The 21,145-nt window shown below is 44.3% G+C and overlaps 1 pseudogene; it reads right to left on the bottom strand.

Moving 5' to 3' along the window:
* The window catches only part of LOC130037785 (immunoglobulin kappa variable 1D-33-like), a 32,012-nt pseudogene extending 14,378 nt beyond the window's left edge, over nt 1–17,634 (bottom strand).
* Between the last annotated feature and the right edge of the window lie 3,511 nt (nt 17,635–21,145).

Genomic DNA, 21,145 nt, shown 5'->3' with positions numbered 1-21,145 from the left:
ATGTGGGGGTAATTTTACCCTGCCCTCATATGTGCTGCTTCCATTACATAAAAGAAACCTTTTATGTTGGGGTATTGGAGAAAGAAGCTGCATGTTATTTTAGGGGGTCTGTAATGTTGTGAAGCATTAAAGAGTTGGATAAAGAGCACACAGAAACAATTGTAAAGTTTGTCCAGCCTCTAATCTTTGCAATGAGTTGTGCTGCCTGTTTTGAGATTGCTGAGAGAGCTACCTTTGCTTGAGGATGAATGACTTTGTTCCATCATGATTACTGAACATTTATTGGATGTTTCTTCAGGACTAAGAATGCGATTATGCTGTTAATTTATACCTGACTACATATGAAATTGATAGTGACACACTATTATTGATTGTCCAGGCATGAACTCTGAGAACTTGCAAATGAGAGGGGACTGGGCAGGCTGGGCAGGCAGAGGGGGGTAGGATGTGTGTGGGGATCAGCCCAGCTGCAGGGAAGTCAGGGGTGTGAGTCCCTGTGGGGAAGCAGAACTTTGCCCACAGAGTACATGCTCCCCCAGGTCCCAGGAGTACCCCATTGTGAGTACAGAAGGGCGGGTCTTTTGTCTCCTGAAAGTCAGAACTCAGCTTCTTCCATGCCTCTGCTTTAGGAATGGACTCTATCAGGCCATACTCTCACAGACCCTCTCAAGAATTGTACAGACACTTTAAATCAACGTTGTGGATATATTTGAGGCAAGGAAATTTCCTCTTTGTTTTGCAAACCCAAGATATTTTACTACCTTTTGGAAAGCCTTAAAATTTTATGCATTTAATTTTTTCTTGTTTGTGTGTTTGGCCAGGAGGTGGGTTTCGACTTTAATTCAGTGCTCAGAGTATCTGAATGTCACTTTGAACGTGACTCCCCATCTGAGATGAGCAGGCAATGCAATGGCTTATGGAAGCAATGTTCTGGAACTGTTAAAACTTTCCCTGCAGGTGCTATGGGCCATGTGGGTCCTGGGATAAAATGTGAGCCCCAGCATATTCTATGCAAAGTGTCAGTTTCCCTCAACAATCACTGGTGATCTTTTGTGTGGCAAATTGTTATTATAAGCAGAAAGAAATGTAATGATCGAATAGAATTGAACAAATGTTTGGCCTTGATTTTAAATTAGTTCTAAGATAGAGACTATCTGACAGGTCAAATCATTCTCCATCTCGTCCCTTAATACTTCATCTGGGATACTATACCACTACTTCCATCTCAACCTAAGGAAAGGGATTTTCCTTCCTTTTCTTCAAAAATATGTTCCCTTTCTACCTCTATTTCATGACACAGACCTGACAATTCCTTGACTTCTTTCCTTCCTCTTCCCCTGAGCCGGTCAGTTGAAAATGTGTTCAGATGGGGTGGCTGAGACCGTCGACTTGACGGACTTCTCATTGAATGTCCTCTGTCCCTTCACTGGTGCATCTGATCCTCACAAATCTCTTGTCACTCCTAAGACACAGCAGATCTGAGACCAGATGAAAGACTCACTGTCTTTAAAAGGGACAGTGAAGACCATTTTTTACTAATCAAGGGATATGTACAGCAGGAAGAAATCACACTGTTAAACAGGCATGTACCTAATAAGGGACCAGATAAGCACTTAAAACAGCTGCTAACAGATTTTAACAAGGGCATTTCTAGTAACACAATAGTAGTTGGAGACTTCAACACTGCCCTATCATCTCTAGATAGCTCAACAAGATTAAAACTCAGCAAGGAAACACTGGCTTAGAACAAAGAGATAGAAGAGAGAGCTAATATATCTATACAAGGCTCCGCATCTCAAAAAGAAAGAATACATATTTTTTCCAGTGCACATAGAACATTTTCCAAAAGACACCACATGCTGTGTCACAGAACATACCTCAATGGAATCAGGAAGATAGAAATTGTATCAACCCTCTTTTCAGACCATGATGCACTGAAGATAGAAGTTAATCATGCACAGACATGGAGAACCAAATTAAACAAAATTATAAATTGAGCTCCTATTTGACCCAGCAATACCACTTATGGGAATATATCCCAGAAATGCAAAAAGGTATAGTAGAATTGACATCTGCACTTATATGTTCATTGCAGCACCGTTTACAATACCCGAGTGCCTGAGAACAGATAACTAATTAAGGAAACATTGATACATCTACACAATGTAATACTATGCGGCGGTTAGAAAAGATGAGGTCATATAATTTGCATATAGGTGGTTCAACATGGAAGGTATCATGTTGAGTGTAGTTAAGTCAGAAAGAGAGGGACAGACATAGAAAGATTGCATTAATTTGTAGAATATAGGGCAACAGAATGGGAGACTATCACCCAAGAACAGTAGAGATAAGTACCAGGAGGATTACTCCACAGCCTAAAAGCTGGCCTCACATGCTAGGGGAAAAGGCAGCTCAGATAGAGAAGGGACCACCGAATAAAGGGTGCTAGGGGGGCCCGCACGGGATAGGAGATGCGGGCTAAAAGTGAACTATGGAAACTTAATACCTCTACTGCAATCTACAATACCCAAAAAGAGAGCAAGAGCAACAGGGAATGCCCTGTCACATAGCTGGGGTGGGGGGGTGGGTGATAGGATGGGGGTGGTGGGAGGGATACTGGGATCATTGATGATGAAGATTGGGCACTGGTGGAGGGATGGGTACTTGATCATTGTGTAACTGAAATGCAAGCACAAAAGTTTGTACCTCATGGTGTTTCACTAATAAAAATATTATAAAATTTTTTTTTAAAAGACTTGACAAGGTTGAGGTGATAACACTTCTGGACGGCATATGAGAATGTCCACACAGCGATTGGGATTCACAGACACTAGACAAACTCCTCTATGAGGTTCAGACAGTGATGGAGTCAGTGTTGGTGAACATAGAACTAACGAAGAGAACTGTCACTCTAGCTCAGGCAAAGATCCATGCTGCGGGAGTCAGCATCCGGGTTCCTAAGGATGCCATCCTCCCCCCACCCCATCAGCATCACTGTTATTTCATTCTAGAGGCTGTCCCTGGAACTGCAAACCCAGCTCTCCCTGCACAGTCCTATGGTCTCCCCATCACTGAATTCAGCACCCGACAGACCAAACCAGACCTCCAGGAACCACAAGCCCAGCAGGACCTACACATGACAGAGTATTGAGTATCCTGTGGAGGGGCTGGAATGTTTCCCAGGAAGCGGCAGATCTCATGGGAGCCCTGCAGTGATCCTGTAGTCTAGAGAAGACGGGTTCCTCTCCAGTGATCAGCCTGTGACTGGGGCTCCCCGAGTTCTTCTGTCAGACTGGAGCAGCTCCCGAGGACCCCCTTCTGCAGGGTCCAGGATAGGACCCTCCAGGCCCATTTGCTGCCTCACACCTTACTTAGCAGGAGAGAACTCCCCTCACTGCTACCATTACTCTTCATGCGGTAGGATCCTACTCTCAGTGGGTGCTATCTGCCTTCCTTTGAGAGCTTAAAACCAATCCCTACTGACTTAGTACTGCTTTCACCAAATTTACCTAAAATACACTGTCAGGGATTCATGGAGATGAGTCAGAACTAGGTTCATCAGTGGACAGGAGGTAAGAGAAACCTGGGTTCTCAACTCTGCAGGGACTATAGCCTGTGTGACACTGGATGATCTAGCTGTGATTTCCAAACAAGAGAAATAGAATCCACACACTTTAGGCTGCATGAGGGAGGCAGAATATTTGTTGTGGGGCTGTGTTTTGGAGAGGAGAAGGGATTTGGAGAAGAAAAAGTGAGGTTTCAGAGTTGTTCCCTTGTCATGTTGCTATCAGAGACCCCAAGATCACAGATGCCTTAGAAGAGGAGCAGAGGCTGGGGGGTTAGTGCCCAGTGTTGGTGCCTGTGATCCTGAGCAATTTCCCTGGGATGCTGAGAGAGCCGTGTGTCTGCACTCATTGTACCAAACCAGAGAGAACACTGGATTGGAATGTAAACCAATCAGAGTCAGGGAGAAAATTCTGACTTTTTTTTTTGATTATTTGATTTCTGTGTGGCTTGGTGTGGTACAGAAATTGTGCCCATAGCTTGGGGTTCTGGTCTCTCCTGGCAATTCTTGGCTAGCTGAACCAACTGTTTCTGTGTAAGAGATGAGGATCTGCGACTTTTATGGCATAGGGTGCTGGGGACCACCATGGCAGCTCGTCCCATCCCTCAAAGCCTGTGTCTACCAAGGTCATCCAGGTTATATCCCAGTAATTTCCCATTGATACCAGAAGAAACTGTGGTTCATGATCACATGGGTGGATTGGAGATATAAACCTCAACCTCTGTGCTTTCTTTTCTGCCCTGATCAAGGTGCCTCAGGGTTACTTCTGGTGAGATTCTTTCTATCAGCACCATACCCCCTGGATGCATTTTTGTGTGCCCAATTATACAATGGAAGACCTAAACTGTTGTACCAGGTGACTATCTCACCATGAGATTTTTGCTAAGGCAAGATTTTCCTGCCAAGATATATGGGGAATACAAAGTGATTAATACCCTTAGTAAACTGGTTAAATAGATGAGGATAAATGACGAACAGGTTTCCAGGAGTTCAGAAGAGATGTCAGTCACACATAGATAAGTCCTAGTTACTAGGTTCCCATGACATGTCAGAGGTGTTATTTTGGAATAGGGAGATGTTCATAAATGAGGAGGAGCCTGTATGATAAATGGCATGCATTTGGGTGAGTTGAAAGAAAGCAGAGGGCTCCCAGTTCCACTCGAGTGGTTAATTCAGCCTCATTCCTCCTTCCAGGATAACCAGACCAGCTCTGAGAACCACAGTGGCTGCAACGCTGAGGAGGCCTCAACAATATGATTTAATAGCAAGAGGGTGTTTCTATAACTCCATAAAAAAGCCAGGGGAATTATTCAACCATCTTTGTCCCAAAATGCTTCGTGGTGTGTTAGGATTCATTCCCAAGGCCTCATCTATGGGAAAAACATTTTTCATGGCACAGTTCCATGCCTGGTCCTAGGTGATTTTGGTTATGAGGTTGTGTTCCATCCTAAACAATGTGTGAATGTCTCTACAGATGATTGTATAGGAGAGATTTGAAACATGATTGGTGCAACTCAGGGGTGGCTTTACATTTGAGCTCAGTATAATTTTAGACTATTTAAGCATGTCCTCAATGCAGCCATGTCTTCTACTATACGCTACAGAACTCTGCTGCATACTATTTCCAGCTAACAATGTATTTTTAGGAAGGAATAAAAACCACTGGGACAACCAAGCTGCCAATTGTTAATCATAGACTTTTCATCATGCCTATGTCACCCTCTCGGGTGTGAGTTATCCACATGGGAAGTCACGTGGTGGGTAATTGTAACCTGCCCTAAGATGTGCTGGTTCCTAGGTGGGACAGAGACCCTCTCTTGGAACCATGAAGAAAAGTACTATAGGCTTCCATGGGGATATGCCATATTGCCTCTGTACTACAGAGATGGAAAGAAAACACAGTGAGACAAATGTAAACTATGTCCCACCCTCTAGTCTTTGCAGTGAGTTGTGCTGCCTGTTTTGAGAGGACTGAGAGAGTGCCCTTTGTTTTTGCAGAAGAAAACTTGTTCCTACACATTTATCAGCCATTCATTGGATGTATCTTTGGGAGTCAGAGGGGATTAATATGACTAAACATGAAATTGATAATTGCTATAATGAATGATTTTATATTTTAAACATTTTCTGAAGGCATAAAACCAGCAATGTGCCCAGCCTCTGGCCCCTTCAACATCCAGTCCAGCTGCATGAAAGGAAGGTCCCCACACAAGGGTCTCTGTGAGACAATGGAGCACAGCTCTGAGCTCAGAGTGACATAGGGGCTCTGGAACCCTGACACTCAGCAGGTATTGGGCAGGACCTAGAGGACATGGGTTGTCTCTAGAAGAAGAGTGTCCACCAGGTGACATGTCTGACAGGAGGAGCCCAGGGAACTCAGGGTCAGCCTGGTCTCAGGATACAACCACCCTCAGTTCACTGTGAGTTTCCTATGGGACCAAAGTGAAGAAGGGTCACTGCCTGCCCCACTGTGCCTCCTGCTACAAGAATTCACCTCTTGCAGGATTGTGTCTGCCCCATGAGCAAGTGTCAGAGAAGCTCCCACTCAGCATTCTGCTTTCCATGACACCATTCACCAAGAGGGTCCTGCCCAGGAACCTGTGGCTAGGAGTCAGAATTAGGGTGGACTGGGCAGAAATGAGAGGAAGCAGAGCCTAGAGCTCTCAACATATTAGGGCCCATATGTGATCAGGATAAACGTGGGCCTGTGAGTTCAGGACAGGGAGTCAGAGCTGACACACTGGAGTCTCCATCATGGACACAGAGGAGAAGCCCTGGAGGTGCAGGTGGAGGAGGTGTGAAGGACTGGGGAAGGGACAAGTAGGATCTTGGAGCTGTGAAGGACTTTTATTTATTTGTTTGTTTGGGACCCACAACCTCTAGTGCTTAGGTTTATTCCTGACTTAGGGCTCACTTCTGGAAGGGAACAAATTGGGTTGCAGGGTTCCAGCCAGGTCAACCACATGCCAGGCAAACACTTTGCTATCTCTTCAACTGCATATGAAGCAGTTCACTACACAAATGTACATAGTGCAGTAGCTCCGTTGTAGTTTAGGATCTTCTTGGAAAAACTGTGTCACTTGCCTGATACTTAGGTAGTAACATTTCCCTTTTACAAATGTGGGTAAGCCACGGAGGATGGCTTCCCATAAGCTGTCATTTCACTACAACAGGTCATTCATAGTACATAGCCCCCGGCATACCTGTTGCTCTGCCAGGCCTGTGCCTCTGACCGGCCCCACTGTGGAATGTCTGTAGTACAGCATGGGGTCTCATGGTCCAGAGCCAACATCTTAAGCCTTGTCCTTGAAGGTCCCCAATTCCTTCCTCTTACTGACTCAGAGACTCTGCTCTCTCCTCACCAGCAAAGAACAAGTATGGACATCTGGGAGTTGGTGTTCAGGGCTGTATGACTATGAATGGAAACTCAAAAGGTGAATGTATTCAGAACTCCAGTGTCCTCAGGCTTCACCCTGCTAATCTGAAGAGTAAAATCTGTCCCTGACCCACTGCCACTGAACCTGTCTGGGGCATCTGAGCATCAGAAACTCTGTACATCAGACCCTTTGTCAGTTTTCCTGATTTCTCATAGAATCAACCTAGGTAGGTGATTTCATTACTATGTATGAGGTTCTGGCTAGACTGTAGGAGATGGAGCCTGGTTCTCCAGGAATTATGGACAGGGACAGTGGAGACGGGGTCAGCACAACATCACCTCTGGATTCTAATTACAAAAGGAAATGAAAATAGTGCAAGATTCCATTCACATACAATCAACTTCATTGTTTCCTGATTTTCTTTCCAAGATACTCCCTTTCCTCACTGCCATTTCTTGAATGCTTTATACTTATACATCACACCTTTATCATGGGAATGAACAAGATGTTTAGAAATGAGAAAGTAACCTTTAATCAACTGTGTCTTCTCTACTTTCTCGTCACATCTCTCCAGAGCAAAAACCTTTGTTCTTTCCAGAATAATTCTGACTTACATCACTTACCCCATCAACATAGAGAAAGACCCGCAAAGATACCCCACACTCCCCTCCTGAACTGTTTCTATTTATCATGTCCTCTGTGTCCTTATTTGGGACCAGAGTATCAGCAGCCAACGACCTGAGCAAGGAAACTCATTTTTACCAAAAAAAGGATATTCACCAAATACACATCTGACAAGGGGTTGATATCCAGGATATACAAAATACTGGTTAAACTCCACAAGAAGAAAACATCCAACCCCATCCAAAAATGGGGCAATGAAAGGAACAGAAACTTTCTCAAAGAAGAAATCCGAATGGCAAAAAAGCACATGAGAAAATGCTCTACATCATTAATCATCAGGGAGATGCAGATCAAAACCACAATGAGATACCATCTCACACCTCAGAGACTGGCCCACATTCAAAAGAACAAAAGCAACCGATGCTGGCGTGGATGTGGTGAGAAAGGGACACTCCTTCACTGTTGGTGGGAATGTCTAATGGTTCAGCCCTTCTGGAAAACAGTATCGACGATTCTCAAAAAATTAGAAATTGAGCTCCCATTTGACCCAGCAATACCACTCCTGGGAATATATCCCAGAGAGGCAAAAATGTATAGTCGAAGTGACATCTGCACTTGTTTGTTCATTGCAGCACTCTTTACAATAGCCAGAAACTGGAAGAAACCTGAATGCCCAAGAACAGATGACTGGTTAAAGAAACTTTGGTACATCTACACAATGGAGTACTATGTAGCTCTTAGAAAAGATGAAGTCATGAAATTTACATACAAGTGGTACAATATGGAAAGTATCATGCTAAGCGAAATGAGTCAGAAAGAGAGGGATAGACATAGAAAGATTGCATTCATCTGGGGGATATAAAGTAACAAAGTATGAGATTAATACCCAAGAATAGCTGAGATCAGCACCAGGAGGATTACTCCATAACTTAGAGGCCAGCCGGGTATCCTAGAGGAAAGGGCTGTTCAGATAGAGAAGGGAGCACCAAATAAAGGATGTTTGGAGGATCCTCCCAGGAGGGGAGATGCATGTCGAAAGTAGACTATGGACTGAACATGTTTGCCACTCAATGCCTCTTTTGCAGACCACAACACCCAAAAGGAGAGAGAGAACACAGGGGATTGCCCTGCCACAGAGACAGGGGGGATGGGAGGATGGGGGTGGGAGGGATATTATCCATGGTGGTGGAAAATGGGCACTGGTGGAGGGATGGGTATCTGATCATTGTATAATTGAAACCAAAGCACAAAAAATTGTAAATCTACAACTTTAAAAAAAAAATAAAATAAAGGGGAAAAAAAACTAAAAAAAAAAAAAAATAAACAAATTGGACTACAGAAAGTTAAAAAGCTTCTTCACAGCCAATAAATCGCCGCCAGCTTACTGGGTGGAATAAGGGAAACTAACTGAATAGAAGAAGATATAATCTGACAAAGGTTAATGTTCAAAACACATAAACAACTCATTTAATTAAAAAAAAAAAGTTAAGCTGAGGAATCCTGGTGAGTGAAAGCAAGTCAGAGTTAATCAGACTCAACTATAGATCCTACCCTGGGACAACATGCAAATACACGGATGGATACATGGGTGTCAAAACATGCTTAAGAAGGGGTTCCATGGAAAGTATCATGCTAAGCGAAATGAGTCAAAAAGAGAGGGATAGACATAGAAAGATTGCATTCATCTGGGGGACATAAAGTAACAAAATATGAGATTAATACCCAAGAATAGCTGAGATCAGCACCAGGAGGATTACTCCATAGCTTAGTGGCCAGTCAGGCATTCTAGAGGAAAGGGCAGCTCAGATAGAGAAGGGAACACCAAATAAAGGGTGTTTGGAGGATCCTCCCAGGAGGGGAGATGCATGTCGAAAGTGGACTATGGACTGAACATGTTTGCCACTCAATGCCTCTTTTGCAGACCACAACACCCAAAAGGAGAGAGAGAACACAGGGGATTGCCCTGCTACAGAGGCAGGGGGGGATGGGGGGATGGGGGTGGGGGGGATATTATCCATGGTGGTGGAAAATGGGCACTGGTGGAGGGATGGGTATCTGATCATTTTATAATCAAACCCAAGCACAAAAAATTGTAAATCTACAACTCTACCTCATGGTGTTTCACTAATAAAAAAAATTTAAAAAAAAAAGAAGGGGTTCCTCTCATTTGATCAAACTAACTTTGTTTTTACTTTTCTAAATATAAAACAACGAGTAGCTTTAGGGGTTGCTTATAAGTTAGAGACTTTAACAGGGAATATTTTTTCAGTCTTCATATGGAAAAACTGGGCATTTGTCCCTTTATCTTTTACTAGCAGTAGACTTCTAGATACTTTATTCCCATGAAAAGTGTCCACATCATCCTTAGGAAAGTTCTGGCTGTGTTGCATCACTATCTCCCAAATGTCCAGTATGAGATAATTCTCTGCTCAGATATTCAAAGTCTCAGATTTTAACAGTCATGGGAGTCAACAATTCTTTGCTGTCTGTTGGTATCAGGTAAACATATGTTTCATATTGTTAGAATCAAATTGCCTTCTCCTGGACCTAGGGGATTGAATTCATTATGTTTACATACAACGAGTTTGAGAGAGAAAATATAACCCCCTCTTACTGACAAGGCTTTATAACGTTGATAAGATAAAAATAGGAGAAATGTTTGCCTGTTTTTCCCTCATAAAACAGAAACTAGACTCCTGCTCCTTCCTGCCTCACCTTCCCTGGTATCTGACATTGAACTGTGGGAGACCCTGCTGTCTGCTGAACACATTGCTTGCAGGAGCAATGTAGGACTCTCACCCAATTAACCAAGAATGAATTCTGATTCTTCTTCCTCTGCAGTAGGAGCAGTGAGGAGTGAAGTGGGGAGAACAGTGAAGCCCCCATGGCCTGAGGTGCCCCTGAGATTGATCCTGCTCATAGGGTGCTGGGTGTGAAGCCTCAGTTCAGACTCCCTCACGGGAACACACAGGCTGGGGGCTCTCACTACACACACGGGATTCTCTCACTCTAAGAGACCGGAGAGGAAAGGTCTAGGTCTCTCGGGGTCACTTCTAGTGAGACCCTCCTCCTGTCAGCAGGAGCCCCTCCTTCCCCTTGTCCTCACAGGCCTCTCCTGTGTGGTGCCTCTGGGGACAGAGGGTATCTTCCTGGTCTCTTTATACTCTCATCTAATTCCCCTCCGGGGACCTCATTTCACATTCAGTAATGGTCTATTGTCTGTATCTACTAATTGTCAAAGTGAAATTAAGTCATGATATCAGTTGGACACCCCCACAAAAGTTTACAGCAGGCAGCTTGTACTGCACATGCGCTCACACTTCAGAGAACATGATCATTTGTGTAAAATCAGCCTCTGAGAGCTACTTTCATAAATTTACCCTCATACTCACATAACCCGCTGCCCCTACTGACCATGGGACACTAACTCAGTTATTGTCCCAGCACTTATAAATCCAGGCTCTCTGCCTTGTCAGTTCTGAGATCTGTCTCCCAAATAGTGGCTGTTTTCTGATATAGCAGTTGAAATGATTTCAGATGCTTTGTCAGTGATTCTGTGTGAGACTTTTTATAAGTATTTTAAATAGATATTAAAATAAATATTATAAGTCCAGTCAGTAAGAACAAAAGGACTCAACCTTCTAATAAACTGCTCAACTAGTTGGCAAGTAACGACTAACAGAGGACAGGAATTCAGGAGGTTTCTGTGTCACCTGGAGTTAAATGCCAGTTTCTTTCATCCTCACATGACATGGATGTAATTTCAGAAAGATTTTAAGGAAGTAGGAAGAAATGGCAGGTGTGTATGGCAAAATGTCAGGGAGCAGAGGGCTCCTGACTCCTGATGTCGACTTCTCAACCCAACTTCGTGCCTCTTCTGAAATTATGGATGAGATCAGAATCCACAGATTTTACATGAGTAAGGAGCCTCTGGGGAGTCAGCCTATGCCCACATCAGACAGGACGTCATGGCAGGGGAGGATGCACCCTGTGACTTTCCCTAGTATGAGGCTATGAAGCTGCTTAAGTGTCCTCACAAGTGAGGTGGCAATATGTGTGATTATTAAAAATTGATCGTCGATTTGCTCGAGCGGGCCCAGTAACGTCTCCATTGGAGACTTTGTTGTTACTGTGTCTGGCATATCAAATACTCTCGGTAGCTTGCCGGGCTCTCCGAGAGGGGCGGAGGAATCGAACTCGGGTCGGCCATGTTGGCCACTTGTAAGGCGAACGCCCTACCCGCTGTGCTATCTATTAAAATATGGATTCTAGGTTTTCTAGAGTGCCCAGGTCAGTACATAGGAACTCTGAATAACACAGTTACCGATTACTTCTGGAAATAATCTCTATAAATTTAATCAGCAGATCTGTTGTCATGTCTGTGCTGCTGGAATGAGAAGGAGAACAATGGAGCCTAAAGATGTTTCTTCGACATGTACCAGAACTGTCCAGCATTGCACAGCCTGGTTGCCTTTGACATACCTTCAGCCGTGGAGGCTCTGGGAGGAGCAGCCCAGCCTTACATAGCTGATCTCTGGGGGTTTATGTTCTGACATGTATCACTGTGGGAGGGAGCTTATCAACCTGTAGACAGTAATAAGTGGCAGCATCTTCAGGCTTGAAGCTGCTGATGGTGAGAGTGAAATCTGTCCCAGATCCACTGCCACTGAACCAGGGAGGGACGTCTGGTCCTAAGTTGGTTGCTCTATGTATCAGGAGCCTGGGAGCTTTCCCTGGTTTCTGCTGATACCAAGCTAACCAATTGCTAACGCTCTGATTGGCCTTGCAGGTGATGATGACTTTGTCTCCCAGAGATGCAGGCACGGATGGAGGCTGGGTCATCTGAATATCACACCTGGCACCTGAGATAAAAAAAATATATAACTGCACCTCACAGCCTGCAGTTCCCTGGGCTTATCTAATCATAAGTTAGATAATTTCCTTGAAGAGTCAGGCAGTTCAAATTCATGCAAACCTGCATTTCCTGCTTACCCGGGAGCCAGAGCATCAAGAAGCCCCTCCTGTCCACTCTGGGTGTGACAGACACTGACTCTACAGGGTGACACAGACTATTATTGAGTGTCCAGGCATGAGCTCTAAGGACTTGCAAATGAGAGAGGGCTGGGCATGGTAGGCAGGCAGAGGGGGGAGGGTGTCTGTGGGGACCAGCCCAGGTGCAGGGAAGTTAGGGGGGTGTAGGTCCCTGTGGGGAAGCAGATCTTTGCCCACAGAGAACATGCTCCTCCCTTGGCCCCAGGAGGGCCCCAGTGTGAGCACAGAAGGGCGGGTCCTCTGGTCTCCTGAGAATCAATACAAGGCCTCTTGCTCTCTTTGCCCAGGGACAGGCACTGTCAGACCACAGCCATACAGACCGTCTCAGGAATTGTAGACTCCTTCAGTTTCACATCTTTGGATCAAATTCAGGACATCCAATCTTCCATTTAGCATTGATATCCTGGTATTACTGGTTTTAGAGATGTCATTATTACCAACCGAAAATATATGTTAACAGCAGAAAACCTGTGGGGCCGTGGTTAACAGTCTGTGTCCAATTTCATTCCTGAGAGACAGTCTCACCACTTCAACCTCAGCCTCAGATTGTGGGGTTTGTTCTCCACGTTTAGAAAATCTCCCTGCCTTCCCAGAACCACCGACATTCACTCTTTTCTCTTTGAACACTCTTCCAAGTTTTTCAGTCTCCCTTTCCCTGAAAGATTCCCTTCTTACCCGACCAGATGGAAATGAGTCCAGAAGGGATAGATGAAATGAGTCTCCTCCACCGAATTCCCTTGAATGCACTGTGCTCCTTCACCTCACAGCCTACATCACACATCTCTTTTTCGTCTTTTTGTTTTTGTTTGTTTTTGGTTTTGGACCACACGTTGCAGTCCCCTGGGCTTACTCCTGGGAATTATACTCTGTAATCACTCCTGACAAGGCTCAGTGATGGGGTCTAGGGTACCCTATGGGATGCCAAGGACTGAATCTGGGTTGGCCACATGTGAGGCGAACACCCTACAGACTGTACTATATTTCCACACATCTCTTCTAACTTTGGAAGCTCTCAGCAAGCCAAGGTGCAAGGCATTGAGACTCAAGTAAGGTTAGGGTATAACCCCAAAGAGTAATGACTCAAAGGCCTTAAATTCAGCATCAAAGTGGGCATGAGACAGTGCACAACCTGGGATCTAAGTTCTGAGTGGGGCCTTGAGCTGGTGAGGGTAGACTGCTGGGTGAGATGAGTCAGTATAGTCTCTAGTGACGGATTTCCCAGCCCCACTACTTCACCCCCATTCAATCACTGTTTCTTCTTTTAATAGAATGCCCCTGGGAATGCAAACCAACAAAATATTGAAAGGCCCATGGACAGTCCACATCAAGCTTATTGATATCCGAGGACTCTCCTCCATGAACTGCTGGCCCAGAGTGCAGTTTTCTGTTTCTGAGGAATCCAGAGTCCTGGGCAGGGTCAGAGATCCATGAAAGGTAACACAGAAGGTGCGAGGGGTACCCTACAGTGAACATGGATTTTAGTGGAGATGGGTTTCCTCCCACTGATCAGCCTGTGACTGGAGCCTCCTAGGATGTGTCAGACAGGTGCACCACAGGGAGCCTCATGTTCTTTTAGGGACTTTGACAGGTTTGAGAGCTGTCTGAGGCCTCCCATCTGACTCAGGCAGGAGAGCTATCCCCCCGCCCCAACACACACACACACACACACACACACACACACACACACACACACCCCAATCTACCATTGGTTTATAATCCTGCTAGGGTTCTGCTCTCATTGGACCACCGGTGACCCCATGAACAAAATTCTAACCAACTCCTCTATGATTCCAAACAGCTCACTTACCAAAGAAAAATTCTGCACAGGGATTCACGGAGACAGGGCAGAATAAGGATTGCTAATGGCAGAAAGTGAGAGAAAGAGACTTAAGTAACAAAGGACACCACAGGAGAGTGAAGGCAGGCAAAGTGGGTGTGTGTACTCAGAAGAGAAGCTCAGATCAGACATACACTTTTGCAGGGGAGTTGCCCTGAGGTGGTTATTATGGCCAGGGGAAGAGTTGGGGGAGAAGCAGGATGAGACTCCTGGGTGTTCACACAATCCTGTTGTCACAAGAGGCCCCAAGACTTCACATTCCACCACAGGAGCAGCAGATGGGGGTCAGCACACAGAGGTTGTCTGAGCGCTTGTGGCAGCTTCTTCTGCTGGTGAGGAGGGGACAAAGCAGCTGTCACCATCCTGCAAAGCCTCAGGGGGGAATGGGCTGAGCAGAAGCTTCAGAGCTAGATTCAGTCTCTGATGCTCTGAACGCTCATATTGGCCCTGAAGGGACACTGACCTTCTCCTAGAACAGGGAGGGGGAACTGGAGGTGGATCGCATTGTGTTCCCCATGATATCTGAGTGGAGTAACATAAGGACATCCAAAACATTACTATCAAGGTTATAGTTCATTTGGTTTTATGCATTTCTGGTGGAAAATAAACAGCCAGCAGTTTCATCAACAACGTGTTGACTGACAAAATGAAAATAATTTCTGAGTTCTCCTCAGCAGTCAGAAGAGAAGAAAGAAAAGGAGGAAAATTGCTACAGGGTCACCTTCTTTGGGTGCCCCTGACGCCAACACTGCTCAGAGGGTACCAGGTGTGAAGCATCAGCTCATGTTCCCTCACAGGAACACACTGGCTGAGAGCTCACACCACACACACATGGGATTCTCACACTTTGGGAGTCTGGAGAGTGAACGTCAAGGTCCCTCAGAGTCACTTCTTGTGAGACCCTCCTGTCAGCAGGAGCCCCTCTCTCCCTTTGTCCTCACAAGCCTCTCTTGGAATTTATGCCTGTTGGGACTTGGAGGGAGCTTCAGCGTAGTGTTCCCTGGTGTCCCTAAACTCCCATCTATTCCCCCTTCTGTGAGCTCATTTTACCTTAAGTGACTCTATCTCGAAATATCACAGAGGAACTTAAGTCAAATTATGTGAATTGGATGGAAGATCAAAAGTCCACAGCAGAGAGGCAGGACAGGACTTCTATCCCCACAGAAGGAAAGGGCGAAAACCTGGCTACAACTCAGACTCTAACAGCTTTCACACTTTGCCACCACAGCCTTGTACCTGCTGACAATGGATGTGTTACTGTCTCAGGGTTTCTAGGATTCAGGGTCTCTCTTGTCGCATATGGGGTTTGTCTGTCATCTCGTGACACCTGTTTGATACAGCAACTTAATAGTTGATGATCTCTGAGCTGCTGCAATTTAAAGAGAACTTCCCCAAGTCTCTGGAACAAATACTATATGTCTGTCACCAAGCTGATGTATGCAAAGATGTACCTTGCTGAAGCCAATCAATTGTCACCTTTAACCTCAGTCCATCAGTGTCAGTCGCTGAGAATGAAACAAAGAGACAAAGAGACACACAACCTATAAATAAATACACGTACAAGAACTGTGCAAGATACAGTATGGACTGGGTACTCCCAGGGACCTCACAGGAAGCCCCGTATCCAACGCAATGCCATTGCAACCTGGGCCCCAACATGTGAGCCATTGTTTGGCAGAGACATTAAGGACAGTGAGTGAGTACCTCCACATTCAATGAAGAGCAGAAGCTGGACTGTCTCAGAGTCAATCAACAGCAATCTCCAAGCATAAATTCTGGATTCTCTCTCTGTCTCTCTCTGTCTCTCTCTCTCTGTCTCGCTCTCTCTCTCTCACTCACTCTCCCTCTCTCTCTTCCTTTGCCTTTGGTGCCCTCTACTATTCAAAGACACTAAACAGTTTAATCTATCATTTTCAGATACACTTACACTGTTTGGGTATATTTTTGTGTGCCTAGATATATACTCTCAGACCTAAATTTTTACCCACAGGACTATCTGGACCTTGGGCTCTTTCTTAAAGGGGAAGTTTCACACAACAACGTGAAAAAACAAAGTATTCATATTCCTAATAGAATGGTTAGGTAATTGAGGAGAAATGACTAACTGGTGATCAGAGATTTTTCCCCTCTTTTTATTTTCTCCTCCTGACTTCTGACCACAATCTGCTTCTATGGCAGGCACTTTTCTCTCTCTCATTCTCTCCCCCCTCTCTCTTTCCTTTTAGGCATTATGGTTTGCAACACAGCTAATCAAATGTTATCATGTATATCCCTTTTACCTGCTTAATACTCAGTTCTCTTCGTGATTGAACATTTCCAATTTCTATTATCATATTGGAGGTGACCAGAGTTGAGGTTACCTCCGAAAAGAGGTGAGTTGAGAAGACAGGCTGAAATAGGCAAGTACTAGGAACTGTGATGCCAGGATATGTCACAAATGTTATTTTCTAAAAGGCAGGAGTGTCCCACAGATGAGGAGGAGACTGTAAGGACAGTGGCACACATAACGTATGATGGCAGAAAGCAGTGGGCTCCTGGCCCCTCTCTAGATTGGCTAATGCAGCCTCATTCCCCCTTTCAGGATACCCAGACCTGCTCTGAGAACCAAAGTGAATGCAACATTGAGGAGCCCTCATGACATTAGCTCTAGACCAAGACTCATAAGGATTGTTTCTATGACTTCATGAGAGACCAAAAGAAACATTTCAACCATTGATGTTCTAAAATGATTTCATAGTGTGTTAGGATTCAAACCCAGAACCTCAAACATGAGAAACATGTTTTCTCTGTCAGCTATATGCATGGTCCAGAGTGATTTTGGTGTGAGATTGTGTTGCATTTTCCAATGTATGACTGGCTCTACAAATGATAGCAGTAGAGAAATTAGAAACACAACAAGTGCAACTCAATAGCTATTTTATATTTCAGTTTACTATAATTTGAAGTCATGTCTTAGATGCAACCCTGTCCTGTCCTATACACTATTCAACACCATAGTAGACACTTTCCCAGATAACAATGTATTTTATGGAAACAATAAGCAACACCAGGAAAACCAATTTCCCAATCATTAATCACACTTTGCCCATACTCATGTCATCAATCTGGGTGTCAGAGACAGATGTGGATAAATCACTTGCTGCATAATTGTAAACTGCCATGATATGAAGTGCTACCATTTCTGAGGTGGATACCCACTCTCTTGGGGATATGGAAATGGAATGCATTACAGAGATGGAGAACAAACACAATGAAACAAACGTCAACTTTGCCCCACCATGTGATATTTGCAATAAATTGTGTCGCTTGTTCCTACAGGGTTTTGCAGTTGATGATGAATGACTCTTTTGCTTGGCAATTGCTGAGAAGTCATTGGAAGTTTCTTTGGAAGTAAAACTGAGAGTGCTGTTAGACAATTCATTTCTATTTGACTAGATGTGAAATTGATAGTTTTTGTGATGGATGACTTTGTCTTTTATACAAATTTCCCAATGGCATAAAATCAACTATGTTCTCATCCCACTGGCCCACCTGCCACCCAGTCCAGCAGCAGGACAGGGAGGTGTATGTCCCTGGGCTTACAGGAGATGACTGTCCTCTGTCATCCCCTGGCTACGCATGCTGAGATGTCCTCGGTCAGTCCCACAGCCCAACCCTGGATGAAAGAGCTGTAAAGTACTTTTACTTTGTTTATGTGTTTGATTCTTGGGGGTCACACCTGGCAGTGCTCAGGGCTGATTCCAGGCTTAGGAAGACTCCCCAAGGGAATTATATGGGTCCTCTGGATCCAACTGGAGTTTTCAACATGCAAGGCCAGTACCTTACCCACTTTACTGTCTCTTCCCTCGATATAGGATGCACTTTTTAATTAAAGTGTATGCACATCAAAAGCAAATTCCATTATGCTTTAAGAGGCTCTTAAAAAGATTTGTGTCAATCATCTTGAACTTAGGTAGTAATATTTCCCATACTAAAATGGGCAAGGCAGGGAGGATGAGGTTAGGCTTCCCATAGCTGTCAGTTCACTAAAATTATTCATTCACAGAAGATCCCCCTTTGTCTCTTGTTGTGACATGGATGGCCAGTCCTGTGCCTCTGACCCGAGCCTAATGTGGGGTGTCTGCAGTAACAGCAGGGGCTCCCATGGTTCAGTCACTCAGCTGCAGCCTCCTCCCCTAAGATCCCCAATGTCTTCCTCTCACTGATTTAGAGACTCTGCTGTCTGCTCACCAGCAAATAACAACTGTGCACATCTGGCCCCGACCAAACAGGGAGGTTCATGTTTGGGGCTGTATCACTGTGGATGGAAACTTCTAAAGTGCATGCAGTTAGAAACTCCAGTGTCCTCAGGCTCCGCCCAGCTAACCTGAAGAGTAAAATCTTTCTCTGACCCATTGCTATTGAACCTGTTTAGGTCACTCTGTGGATCAGGCCCTTTGGAGGTTTTTCTGGTTTCTCATAGAATGAGCCCAGGTAGGTGATTCCATTACTATGTACGAGGTTCTGGCTAGACCTGCAAGAGAAGGAGGCCGGTTCTCCAGGGACGATGGACAGGGACAGTGGAGTCTGGGTCAGCACAACATTACCTCTGGATCTAATTAGAAAATACATTGAAAATAGTGCAGAACTCCACTCACATATGATCAACTTCATTGTTTTCTGATTTTTCCCAGGATACTCCCTTTCCTTACTGCCGTTTCTTGAATGCTTTATACTAATACATCAAACCTTTATCCTGGTAATGAAAAAGAGAGTTTAGAAATGAGACAGTAGCCTCTAATCCATTGTGTCATCTCTACTTTCTCATCACATCTCTCCAGAGCACAGACCCTTGTTCCTTCCAGAATGTTTCTGACTCTCACATCACTTACCCCATCAACACACAGACAAAACCGCAAGGATCCCCACACTTCCCTCCTGAACTGTTTCCATTTCTTATGTCCACTGTGTCTTTTTCCAGGGACCAGAGAATCAGGAGCCCCAGAACTAGAGCAGGGAACTTCATTTTGAGAAGTTGACATGAGGAGTCTTGGTGAGTGAAAGCAAGTCAGAGTTAAACTTTATGTCAGACTCAAATACTGATCCTCCCCTGGGACTACATGCAAAAACATGTTTGGGTGCATGGGTGTCAAACTATGCTAAGAGAGGGGCACATCTCATTTGAGCAGTGACTTTTTAAAAAAATTTAATTTTTTTCTCTTTATTTTTTTCCTTAAATTTTTATTAGTGAAACATCATGAGGTACAGTTGTAGACTTACACATTTTTGTGCTTGGGTTTCAGTTATACAATGATCGAATACCTATCCCCCCCACCAGTGCCCATCCTCCACCACCACCAGTCCCAGTATCTCTCCCACCCTCCACCCCCCATCCCACCCTACCTCTGTGGCAGGGCATTCCCTTTTGTTATCTCTCTCCTTTTGAGTGCTGTGGTTTTAAATGAATCTCTGTGAGATATAGTTATAAACTTACAAACTTTCATGCTCATGTTTCAATCATACAGTGTCGAGTACCCATCCCTCCAGCAGTGCCCGTTCTCCACAATCAGTGTTCCCAGTATCCCTCTCCCATCCCCTCTGACACCATCTGCTCAGTGGCAGGTGGATTTCCTTTTAACTCGCTCTCTCCTTTAGGGTGTTGTGGTCTGAAATGTAGGTATTAAGTGGTGACTATGTTTGGTCTATGGTCTACTCTCAGTACACATCTCCCATCCCGAGTGAGTCCTCCAAGCATCTTTACTTGTCTGTCCCTTTTCTATCTGAACTGCTTTTTCTCCCAGCATGTGAGGCCATTTGACGGGCCAAGAAGTAATCTTCCTGGTTCTCATCTCTACTGTTCTTGGGGTAAATCTCCCATACTGTTACTTTATGTTCTACAAATGAGTGCAATCTTCCTATGTATGTCCCTCTCTTTCTGATTCATTTCACTTAGCATGATACTCTCCATGTTAATCCACTTATATGCAAATTTCATGATTTAATCTTTTCTAACAACTGCATAGTATTCCATAGTGTAGATGTACCAAAGTTTCTTTAGCCAGTCATCTGTTCTTGGGCATCGGGTTTTCTTCAGATTCTGGCTATTGTAAACAGTGTTGAGCAGCGACTTTGTTTTTTTCTTTTCTATATATAAAAGAACTGATAGCTTTTGGGGTTGCTTGAAAGATAGACTATTAAATAGGGATGTTTTTGTCAGTCTCATGTGCAATAACTGGACTTATATCCATTTATATTTTGCAAGTAATAGATTTCTGGTGTATTTGGTAATTTATTCCTGTGAAAATGTGTCCAAATAATCTTTAAGAAAACTCGGACAGTGTTGCATCTCCATCTTCCACATATCCAGCATTAGATAATTCCCTGCTCAAATATTCAAAGTCTCAGATTATAAGACAGACATAGGAGTCAACAACTTTTTGCTGTATGTTGGTATCAGGTTAACATCTATTACATATTGTTAGAAACAAGTACTAGAAATTTTCCTTTCCTGGATCTAGTGAATTGAATTAATTATGTTTATGTACAATGCGCTTGACATAGAAAACATAGCCCCCTCTTAGTAACAAGGCTTCATAATCTTGATAAGATAAAAATAGAGGAAATGTTTACCGGTTTTTCCCTCAAAATACAGCAACCAGAGTCTTGCTTCTTCCTGCCTCTCCTTCCCTAGTATCTGACATTGAGCTGTGA

The sequence above is a fragment of the Sorex fumeus genome, unplaced genomic scaffold (genome assembly GCF_029834395.1).
Source record: "Sorex fumeus unplaced genomic scaffold, SorFum_2.1 ptg000006l, whole genome shotgun sequence".
Lineage (NCBI taxonomy): Eukaryota > Metazoa > Chordata > Mammalia > Eulipotyphla > Soricidae > Sorex > Sorex fumeus.
The sequence above is the reverse complement of the archived record's forward strand: the minus strand, read 5'-3'. Positions and strand labels throughout refer to the sequence as shown.